Below are 10,719 nucleotides of genomic sequence, written 5' to 3' on the forward strand. Positions count from 1 at the left end.
ATGCCCCTTACAATTGCCTTTCTATTGTCTCATAATTTGGGGTACGCTGTATTTTTAGTTTCTGTAAAGATTTTAATTTTATAATTTCTTTCTTGATTCATTAGTGAGTTATTCAACTTCAAAGAGTTTGTAAACTTTCTGTTTATAATGTTGTTTTTTATATCCAGCTTAAATCTGTGAAAATAAATTGATACAGGGCCTTATTTCAATATTATTCTATCTATTGAAACTTGCTTTGTATCTGAGTATGTGGTCATTTTTGAAGAAACTTACATGAAGTGCTGAGAAGAAGTTATATTCTTAGAGTTTTGATGAAATGTTTCTATATGTATTAGATGCATTTTGTTTATGAAATCATTAGCTCCAGCCGGCTTGTTTTGATTTGCATTTCCCTGATGACTAAAGATGTTGAACATTTCTTTAGGTGCTTCTCAGACATTCCATATTCCTCAGAAGAGAATTCTCTGTTAAGCTCTGTACCCCATTTTTTAGTAGGAGTATTTGATTCTCTGGAGTCTAATTTATTGAGTTCTTTGTATGTATTAAATGTTAGCCCTCTATCAGATGTAGGATTGGTAAAGATCTTTTCCCAATCTGTGGCTTGCTATTTTTGTCCTATTAACAGTGTCCTTTGCCTTACAGAAGCTTTCTAATTTTATGAGGTCACATTTGTCAATTCTTGATCTTAGAGAATAATCCATTGGTGTTCTGATCAGGAAATTTTCCCTGTGACTACATGTTTGAGGCTCTTCCACACTTTCTCTCCTATTAGTTTAGTCCTTTTTAAAAGAAGGACAAAATACTCACTAGAGGAAATCCAGGGAAAAACTGGAGCAGATATTCAAGTAACGGTCATCCAGAGACTGCCCCACCTGAGCATCTATCCTGCAACCACCAAACCTAGTCACTATTGCTGATGCCAAGAAATACTTGCTGACAGGCGCCAGATATGGATGTCTCCTAAGAGGCTCTGCTTGAACCTTACTGATACAGATAGGGAGGCTTGCAGCTAACCACTGGACTGAGCATGGAAAGCCAATAGAGAAGTTAGAGAAAAGACTGAAGAAGCTAGAGGGGTTTGCAACCCTCATAGGAAGAACAACAGTATCAACCAACCAGACCAAACCAGAGCTCTCATGGGTCCAACCTCATATGTAGCAGAGCATGGCATTGTCCAGCCTCAACAGGAGGAGAAGTTCTTGGTCCTGTGAAGACTTGTTTCCCCAATGTTGGGGAATTCCAGGGCATTGAGGTGGGAATGAGTGGATATGAGTGGGAGCATACTCATGGAAGCAGGGGGAGGTGGAAGGGGGTTTGGGAGAGAGGGGAAAGGGGATAACATTGAAATGTATATACATAAATTATCCAAGAAAAATAAATTTAAAGAAAACAGAAAAAAGAAGTATTTTTTTCTAGAGCTTTCTCAAGTGCTAGATTAGTAGTAGACACTGCTTATGTTTGTTTTTACTGTAGAATGACTTTCCTTTTTCATCTACGATGCTTGGAAAAATTTCTAGGTATAGGAGTTTGAATTGGCATCTGTACTGACTTAGAGTTTGTAGGACATCTATCCAAGCCCTTCTGCTTTTACAGTTCCCATTGAAAAGTTAAGTGTTATTCTAATATGCTATTTTTATCATTTCTTGGCCTTTTGGCTAAGATCAAGTGTAGTATATAATATACTACTTGTTATATGTAATGTTTTTGTGGAGGTTTTTTTTTTACTTTTCTACTCTCTAGCTTTTATATTATTTCTATGCTTAATATATTTAGTGTTTTAATTATCATGGGTTTTTTCGAGGAGTGGTGGAATTTAACTTTGATTCCAGTCTACTTGGTGTGTTTTATGCTTCTTGTACTTGAACAGGCATACTCACTTTAAGATGAAGGAATTTTCTTCTGTGGTTTGATTTTGTCTGTTATTCCTATTATTTTTAGATTTGTTTTTTTCATACTGTCCAATATTTACTAGAGGCTTCTGTGCCTGAACTTTTCCATATTTAACTTTTCCTTTGACTGAGGTATACATATGGGGGTGGGACAAGGGATTAGTATTAGAGGTAGGGTGAGAAAGTGAAGATTGCTTACCTGATTCCCTGACTAGACTGATTTGTTCTAATGTGTCCCTTTCTTAACCAAGATCTTCAAAGAACAGTTTTTGACTGATGGGCTAATTTGCTTTCTTCACCCCCCCCCGTGTGTGTGTGTGTGTCTGTCTGTGTGTGTGTGTGTGTGTGTGTGTGTGTGTGTGTGTGTGACAACCTCTCTGTCTCTGAATGTATCTTTAGTACCATTTCACACACATACAGAGAGTACAGGAGATCATATAACAATGGAACTTTTAAATTACATCCATGAACCATGGACAGGTCTTATTTCTGTAAGTAATAAAATAGAAAACAATTCACGTCCCAAAACCTGAAAAATTCATGCTCTACTTTAAACTACTGAGATGACTCGTTGTTCTGGCTTCAATGTAATTCTCTGGCCATTCATGATTGGATAAAACTTTAGCAAAGCATATACCACACACAGTGATAGAAGAAAAAAAGAGGAAGCTGACAGATTTAATGTTATGTACTACAAATTTTTATTCTCTATGTAGACCAATGACTGAAGGTCACAGCATTTCTAAACTGTTACAATGAATGAGAAGAAAAAGAAGGCACTGACTGTGTGCCTTTCATTCTGAGACACAGAAACCCAGGATGCTCTGTTTTGATGTATGTCAGCAATGTTATTTTGGGATAGTTACTAGGCAACTCTGTCTGTGAGTCATGGGAGAGCACTCAGCAGCAACATCCTTGTCATCTTTCAATAGATATAACACAATAGATAAACACCAGTAACTTTTTTTTAACAAAGACCCATGTCAGGAGTCAGGAGTGAATTGAGATGTGTAGGATGATTTTATACTGGAGGAGCCACAATTGGCTTTCATATATTTCAGGTGTAAAGATTAATAGAACTATTATATAAATACATGCCTTAATACAATGGAGTCTGCGATAAGGAATGAGAGCAAAAGAAAAAAAATCCTATCATCACAAACATGGAATAACCAACAAGTCAGGCAAAAGATTTAAAAGATTTATTGTGCTTTGAGAGTCAATTACTGGTTGTAAAGGATCAGATCCACAGAGCCCCAATCCCTGCAATTTCCTAGAAAATCATATTCAGCAGATATCAACAGTTCTTTCACAGTCTGCTTAACAAAGATACAACCCAATAATCTATGTGTATATATAAATAATTAAGTCATTTTTTAATTTTTTAGTTTCCCATGAAAATTAATGACACCCTAGATTTCAAGGAAAAGAATCTCTTCTTGCCCAAATAAATAATTCTCACTTTGTTATTTTGCTGTTTTCTTTTGTATTTCTAATTCATTTTCAATTTTATATCTAATTTATTATTCCTTCTGGACTCTAATTTATGACTCTAGTTTCCAATTTACTCTAGCTTCTTTTTGAAGTCCTTCATGTAAAATTTATAAGTCATGACATTTTCCCAAAGACAAGTATGTAAATTAAGTACAGTTTTATAATCCAGTTATAAAGTAACATGCTTACTGCCAAACAAAAGAAAACAAAAAATAATTTGGTTATATTTTCATGATCCGTCCATTTTTGACATAGAATAATATTAACATAGAATGGTATTCACAACATGTTACAACTGTAATATTAGAAAAGCATTCTAGTGATGCAGGGACATCTTCATGTACAAATAACAGCTTTTTCATCACCTGACATTTAGTATATTCCAGTAATATTTTTCAAGAAAATATGCACACTGTCTTCAAAAACCCTATTTATTTGAAACATAGTTTCACTGGATCTTAATGCTCGGTATACTTTTTTTTATTATCTCCAGCTCACGTAGGGTCATTTCAGGTCTATAATCTACTAAGTTCAACATCTTGATTTCTGGAAAACTAACTTTTACATTGATATTGTTGAAGGTAAAAATTAAATTAAATTTGGAGATGCTACATTTATAACCTATTTTTCTACATTATACTTTTTGACCCAAAATAACACCAATGGTACCAACAGCTTCATTACTAGACTCAAATAACACCAATGGCACCAATATCCTCATAACTATTCCACACCCAAAGCCATTTACACTGCACTATGCCCAAAACAATTCTCCCTGTGTTTTCATCCAACTTATAAATGTCCTGCCATACTTCACCCAGAAAACCAGGAAACAAGTTTCTAGTCATATTACAAATATATACAGTAAACATTCTGGTAAAACAATAACTGAAGCTCATAGAATCTTGATGTGTGTCAGTCACTGGTACAAGCTTTTCACATATAATACACATTTTCTCATAAAGTTGATATTATAGGTCTTTCCACAGTTTCCTTTTCAAATTCATTGTTTGAGAAACAATTGAGAGCTTATATTTGAAGGCTGCTATTTCCTCCACAATCTTTCTAAGTAAGCATAGCCTACAAAAGAATCTTCAAATATCTCTGCAGTTCTAAACATGAATCACTTTCAGTGGTTTTCATGAAATAAAAAGACAAATCGGGAGGCAAAAAGTGGTGCATGGGTGGGGGAACACCCTCATAGAAGCAGGGAGAGGGGGAATGGGATAGAGGGTTTATGGATGTGAATCTGGGAAAGAAGATAACATTTGAAATGTAAATAAAAAGAATAAACAATAAAAAAAGATAAATGATAATGGATATTTGTTGGTTAGAATGTAAAGGGGAAAAAAACACTTGCACACTACTATTAAAATTGTAAATCTATTACTTGAGAGTTCTAAACCTCAATTTTAAAAATGTTATTTTTTAAAGAAATAAATCTAACTTACCACACCATTAGTAATATATACAAAAGCATGAAGTCAGTAGTAGAAATATGTTTATTACAACACCAGCTAAATTTATTACAAGATTATAATTAATCTTAGTGTTCATTAACTGATGAGTAGATAAAGAAATAATGCTACAGGCACACATGTAAAGAATGTTATTTAGCCTTTGCTGTGTGTTAGGAGTAAGACAGCCTTTCATACTTATGTGAAAAAAATATGTAAGATACTGTAATGAGTGAAATGTATCATATACCCAAAGACAAATAGCACAGGACCTTAATCTTAAACTAGATCTACAAAAGTTTTTCTCATACGAAAGAACATTGGATTGGATGGTGATTACTATAAACTAGAGATGGAATGGCAAAGGTTGAGAGCTACTAATTACAGGATAAAATTTTCCATTTATACAATAAGAGTAATGTCACAAAACCTGTTGGACAATAAAGCAACTAGGGCTAAGAATATGATTAATTTATATTATATTCTTGGTAGATGATGATACTATGAGTAAAATATTATCATAACTATATGAATTAATTTGCACATTAATCAACTAGGTCATTCCATGGAACATTATAAAAATCAGACAATGTTATATACCATTTAAAAATTTCCATTTATGTGTGTATGTGTACATGTTCATGTGGGGCTGAACAGGTAGTGTAGATGTATGTATAGGTGTAGATGTATATTTAGAATCCAAAAGTCAGTCACAACACAATTCTTCTTGTGTTTTGAAATTGTCCTGGAGACAGCTGGTTTATACTGGCTAGTTTTCCAGAGATTCTGAAAAATCAACCTATATCTTCCATTTACAAGCTGGGTTTACAATTATGTACCACCAATCCAGCATTTTTTATCTGAGTTTAGGGGCTAGAACTCAAGTCCTCATACTTGCATAGCAAACATTGTGCTAATTAACCCATCTGCACAATTTTATTTTAATTACTTCATCTGATTAGCTGTGCTTTTTTGTTTGTTTCATTGATTCTTTCAAGACAGGCTCTCATCTTGCTTTAGCTGGAATAAAATTCACCACATAGACCAGGCACATATCAAACTCATAACTATCCACCTTGCTCTGCCTCCTAAGTACAGGGATTAAGGCATGAATCATTATACCTGGCTAATTTTTCCTTTTCTTTTTCTTAAAATCAAACAAACAAAAACAATAACAGCAAAACCACAAACAGTATTAGACACGACATGACCCCAAGAGGCATCTAATCCACCAGGCACTTGCGTATTCCTTCTTCAAGCAGGTATTGGCTTTCCTGAGCAGGCATTTTATTTATTTCAGCTAGTAACTGTGCCCTTCTGTTGGTACTTCCAATGTACTTATGGTATTACTACGAGTTTCTTAAATAGTACAGCATGACTATTCTTCAGCATGTGTACATTCTTGAGATAAACTTTATTGATTTTGACAAATGTTGAGAAAAATAATGTGGGGGAGGGGGAAAAAAGAAAAATAATGTGGTAACATGAATGAACTTTCTTCTGTCTAATTTCAAACTTTCAAGGAGGTATTTACAGCACCCTGGCTATGACTTCACCATTTCATATGACATTACTTAGCAAAAAGACAGGAGCTTTATTCAGACATGATCCTTTTTTCCCCCAAATCATCAGTATGCTCTCAGACAAGTCTGAGTCCCATGTCAATCTGAGAAATAAGCCCTTCCCTCACAAATCTCCTAAATAGTCTTCCTTCTAAAATCAAATATTTCTTTATTAGAACATATTTACAAATTAATTTATCACTCCTATTAGGTAACACATCTAGAAAAATTCCCAAATCTTTTAGAAAACAGAATTCAAGCAAACTTCTTTCCTAAATTAAAAATTTATAGTCAGCCACCCTCATAGGGTTGAATTAAATTTTGTTAATTTCACTGCATCAAAGTAATAATTGCTATTAACAAACTTTCTATTTTCACATTTATAAATGTGTGATTAGATTTAACAGATTATTGAATTTGACTTTCAACCAATGTCTTGGGCATAAACTATGGTGATTTACATCATTCATTTGTCCTCTTGCCCTATTTCTCTGACATAACTGCTCTTGATGCATAACTTCTAGTGCGGGTCAAAGTTTAGAACAAGGCACAGTCTCATATCTGTTTTTTGCCCCATTGTAGTTGAGGTAAAATGTAGCAGGTATGAACTGGCATAATCCAGACTTGTAATATCTGATGATTTTTTTAAGATAGTAATACTGCTTTCATGGCAAAAGAAAGACAACTTATGGAACTTATGGAATGATGATGTAGAAAGTCATAAGGAAAACTGATTGCCATCAACCAGATGCACCAGATACAGTGTATTGACCATAAGAACTGGATATATCTGTAATTTAGCATCAGAAATTATAAATCATTGTGCATAAATGAAATTATTCTGTGTAAATTTAATAATGATCAACATAGATTTTACTGAAGTTAAGCATCTACATGGGTAACTGGGTTTTTCGAGAATTGAGATCCTCTGAAATTGTTTTCTATTTGACATAGTAAATGTATGAAGAGAAAAAGTGTCAGAATGAGTTGAAAAATAATGTTCTTATTTAACATGCTGGAGAAATAAACTGCATGAACTCAGATTCAACTAACAATTTATTAAATACACATTTCAGTTTTAATAGTAATTTTGGTTATTTCTACAAATGTGACCCCCATTTAATCACAGGCCATTTCAACCTTTATGTATATTTTACAGATGGGAAAAAAGAAGCATAATTAATTAGCAATAAATAAAAATGGCCTTTTTCCATGTTTAGAATGATTTTTGTCTGCATCATATGTAGTCTCCAATGTATATAAAACAACTGAATATAAGTGAAGGAAATAAAGTTACATTCTGCTCTATAATTTTATTCTAAAATCAAACATAAAGACATTAGAGGCAAGAAGAGGCAAATAAGTATTTGGAATTTTTCATTTATCTACTAAATTTTAATAAATAAATACCTAAGACTATCTTACATATTACATTCTTCTGTGCAAATGGGATCTGATTCTCAAGGAAGGTTTACTTAATCTGGCATGGCTAAAGATTTACCAGCTACTAAAAATTGACAGAAATGTCTGTTGTTTAGTTGAATTTTGGTTTAATAATTTTATAATCCCTATTATTTCACCCTTAATGTTAAAATTATGGGATTCTTAATATTCTATTCCCAAAGAAAGAAGAGTTTTAGCAGATATCAGATTCGGGAGACATATGTTCCATTGTACTAAATTAATGGCATTCTAATGTGCAATATTAATCAATTTAGGGTTCATTTTGTTGTATTCATCATCTACAAACTCAATGCAATAAATGATATAGCACTGTGAACATAGCAGATATTTTCTGAACATAAAAAGTGCCCTTCAAGTCCCCAACTGCTTTCTTATTGGCTGTAACAAACAGCAAGCTATTCTAACCTGTTAAGATCTGGTGAGCTCTTGATCTTTTGACCCTAAGTGACTCCAGGTTGGTAGGTTGGTCAGAGTCTCCTCTTTTTCTCCCTCCCTCTTTCTCTTCTAGTGGTCAGGTTTAGTGTGCTGGCCATGTTCAGTCTGGACTCTTCCCTCTGCCTTTGTTTTGTACCTACAATAAAAGTCTTCTCCATACTTTACGGCTAGTCATGTCCTCTACCTTTTATTTTATATATTTTTTAAATTCAAATACTACTGTACAGAGTGTGTTTAAGGCCAGCTCGGGGCTAAGTATGACTTTTCCTCCATCAAAGTAAAGCAAACCAAAAAATTAGCCTAAACTCTTCAGTGATTTTTTTTCTGGGTGTGGTAGTATATGCCTGTGATCCTAGAATTTGGAAGATTCTGGGAAGCTTGGAAGTGTCAGTCAACAATTGTTTGCTAACAAGTTCCAAATTAGCTTGTCAGGCTTGATCAACCCATGGTCCCATGTGGCCTAAGGAGAGATATGAATTACACCCAACCCAAAAGTTGTAAAGTTGTTTTAAACAATTAGAGAGAGTGGTTATATGGCTCAGTGGCTAAATTGTTTGCTGTGTAAATATGAGGATCTGAGTTCACACATAAAGAAGCCAGGCATTGGAGAGGACATCTGTAACACCGATGCCAAGGGGACAGAGATGGACTGATCCCTGAGGATTGATGATCACTTAGTCTGACTGAAAGGTTGAGTCTAAGTTTCAAAAAGGCTAGGTCTCTAAAAATCAAGTAGAGAAATAGAGGGAGAAACTTAATTTCAGTCTCTGATTCCTACTGGTCAATGCAAATGCTTGTGCATGTAAGCACATACACAAACACAAATAAGAAAATTAGAAAAGGTACTCTTAAAATATCTGATGAAAGCTACATTAAATTAAACTTATTTTATTTTAAACTTAAGAAACGTGACACCAATCATGTTAAATTTTGTGCTAGAGCAGAGCTTTTATTCACTAAGGTGTTATTAGCTTTCCACATACTCTACCAAGAGCATCATTTTAGAGCTTACAGGAGTTTCCTGAATTAGTTTCATTTCCAAAAGCAAACAGAAGTTCTCGTATTCCCAAAACTCATTTTAACTTCAGCACACCAAATAGAAAATTAGTATCACCTATAAGCAAAAAGACAGAGTGAGGGGTTGAAAGTTCATTCAGTTGTTCTTTGTGAAGTTCTTTAGAGAAAGGATTAAATGTAAGTCTGTCTGGAAATGGGATGACTTGGCATAAGGTTGAAAATGCACTTAACAATGGAATGTAAACAGTCCCTCTGCCATCAACTTGCTTGACATCAGAGCTTTTACCAGAAAATGTTCATTGTTTTGAAACATGCACTTTTCAGAAGATTATTATTCTTTTTGCTTTTAGATAGTTATTTACCCACTGATGATCTGAGTTAGAAAGATTAACATTCAGGCCTCTACACAAATCTTAGCCTTTTCCTAAGAGAGGCCTTTTATTAACTCAGTTTGCACAGTACCTAAAGCCACCAAAGCAAAAGTTCTATCATAGCCAAGAAAAGCTAGCAAGCAATGGCTGATGTAAATGAAGACATGATACACTTTTCAAATTGAGCTAGAAACTTGAATTTGTTTAAAATATAAGAATTAACTGGAACAATTTTGTTTAGGTTTTCTGTTTGTTTGTATGTTTGTTGTTTTTGGTTTTTCATTTGTTTGTTTTGTAATTTTGTTGTCACTATTCACTCTGTGAGATTATATAGCCTGGCTATCAATCTAAGACATAGTTCTACTGGCAAGTAAAATACTGAAATTTCCTTCATACATAAAATTCCAGCAGCTAAACTGCCGTGAGTCAAGAATAAATCATCTTTCTTGCAAACAGTACACCAAAGAATCTCTATTCATTTGTCAAGTAAGAGCTGATGATACCAGCTATTAATTTACACCATAGTGGCACTACTCCAGCTTACCTGCCCAGGAATGTTTTTCATTAACTGGTAGAAATCCACAGTAATCTTCACTTTCATTGCAAAAGTCCAATGCTCAATCCCTTCCCCTACAATGCTTGCTGTAACATTATGGTTTGAAGGGTTGTGCGGAGGTTTAAAGAAAAGCAGTATCATAAAAAAAGAAGAAGAAAGTAAGGAAAACAGCTCATGTCACTGACAAAAAACTCTCTTAGGAAGGATAAAGTACATGCTATTTTTAAAATAGAAGCGTGACGGTATTTTAAAATCCTAATTTAATAATTTTAAATATATTGAAGAAAATTGTCTACTCATATCTACATGTAGTGTTGTACACCTATAACATAGCACTTAAGAGACAGAAAAATGAAGATAGGGATCACAAGTTTGATACAAGAATGGAATATATAACCTGTCTAAAAGAAACCAAATCTATTCATATGAGCATAAAAAAAATCACACTACAATCCACAGAACCAGAAAGACTAA

General features: G+C 33.9%; 1 pseudogene; it reads left to right on the forward strand.

The window, feature by feature from the left end:
• The first annotated feature begins 1,635 nt into the window (after positions 1–1,635).
• Positions 1,636–1,717, forward strand: Rnu2-60 (RNA, U2 small nuclear 60; annotated as a pseudogene).
• Positions 1,718–10,719: the final 9,002 nt, after the last annotated feature.

Source organism: Rattus norvegicus, chromosome 2 (genome assembly GCF_036323735.1).
Source record: "Rattus norvegicus strain BN/NHsdMcwi chromosome 2, GRCr8, whole genome shotgun sequence".
NCBI classification, from domain to species: Eukaryota; Metazoa; Chordata; class Mammalia; order Rodentia; family Muridae; genus Rattus; species Rattus norvegicus.